This window comes from Idiotropiscis lumnitzeri, chromosome 9 (assembly GCF_059441095.1).
Source record: "Idiotropiscis lumnitzeri isolate Australia: NSW breed Sydney's pygmy pipehorse chromosome 9, RoL_Ilum_1.0, whole genome shotgun sequence".
In the NCBI taxonomy this organism is placed as follows: Eukaryota; Metazoa; Chordata; class Actinopteri; order Syngnathiformes; family Syngnathidae; genus Idiotropiscis; species Idiotropiscis lumnitzeri.
In genome coordinates, this window is record NC_142399.1 from 1615288 (window position 1) to 1616933 (window position 1646).

The following is a 1646-nucleotide window of genomic DNA, read 5'->3' on the forward strand; positions in this document are numbered from 1 at the left end:
CATTTTTCTCATTTTTTCCTCTCTGTGGCCGCAACACTCCTTTGTACAGAAAGGTCTAAACTCATGGGTTTTTTTTTGTTTTCTCACTGCGAACAAATTGTGAATGCGTTGTCGATATTGTCAAGCCATCACATCCTGTGTTGTGCGTGTTTGAGTGGATGTGAGCCGACAGTTGACTTAATCCTACGAGGACATCCTGTTGTTTAACTCCATATTTGACGTTAAAATGCTTCTGTTTGGATCCAATGAAGGTTACCCGTACATATTTGGTCGAATCTGTTCATCACGTGCACGCATGTGCGTTGTCTCAAGGGGATAAGGTGCCTTTTGGGATGATTGAGGGTTTTTACAGAGTCGACAAGGAAGCGGCATTGGTGGCCTTTTCCTAGGCATGTCCGTTAACTTGGAATGTTTTAAGGGAAAAGTCATTTGTTGAATGGGTGCGTTGACGGTTGAGTGAACCATCCGATTAGCATTGATGTGAATCCTTTGCCGCCATTGCAGCTTGTCTATAGTGATAAATCCCTTCCACCTCGTCCCGTCCAGCCTCATTCATATTCGTCGCTGGCTTGCAATGATTTTCCTGTTGCACTCACAGTGAAGTTGTTCCCTTGTTGGAGGTGATCATTGTCCTCACTTTGCTCATTAGCTCTTTTTTTTGGGGGGGGGGGGGTTCAATCACACCGTCCCTCATTTACTTCCCCCATGTGTTTTAAAAATCTGAATAAATCAAATATAGAGACCCATATATAAAGAGGGTGTTGCATGAATGTATGTTTACATGGGAAATTATGTAAAAACAACCAAAAAAAAAAAGATGTATACAAAAGACGAAAAAAGGCAAAGATAATTTAAGAACGTTGTTAGTAGAGATTCCTAGCAGTGGACTGGCCTGCGTGTTTAGAATTATTTATTCTGCCGAACGTGATCCTCGCAGATCAGCCGCTCTCCATCACTCCTCATCCGTTTTCTTTTCAGCATTGCATTTTTCAAACCCAGAATGGAAAAAAAAAAAAATCCATCCTCAGCGCACCAGTAAAGAGGCTCTTTGACCGCTGACCTCACTTCCTAGCGTCCTGCTTCTGATTGGAAAGGAAAATCAAAGTCAGGTGCCGCGTGGTCGCTTTTGGAGGGGAACACCTCGGAAAACATCCCTCTCCTGTCGTCCTCGCCCCCACTTTTGTTGTCCAAATTACTCTTTTGTCTTGAATGTGTGTTTTGGAAATTCTGTTGTGCACTTACAATATGTTTAAAAGAGTGAAACATATACGAGTGAAATGACCTTGTACTCCATTCGGACCTCCTTTTTTTTTTTTTGTATCATTTTCTTTCTGTACGTTATGTTTCTGTTGACATGATGCTGTAATATTGGCAAAAAAAAAAGAATGTGTAAAATCCTGTATCATTTATGAAATATGTACAAAAGAGAAATGTAATTCAATTATCAATAAAATCCTTATCCAGGTTTTGGAGTTTGTGGTCGGCTGTCACTTTTGTCGGTTTTATTTTTGTCTGCTACATTTTGATGGATGTTTGAGGTTTCCAATGTTTACAAGACCTTGACTGTCTTCTCGGGCGCTTCCTCTGCACATCCTGAGCGATAGATGTGACGAGAATTGTATTCTGATGCATTAGGAATGTATTTT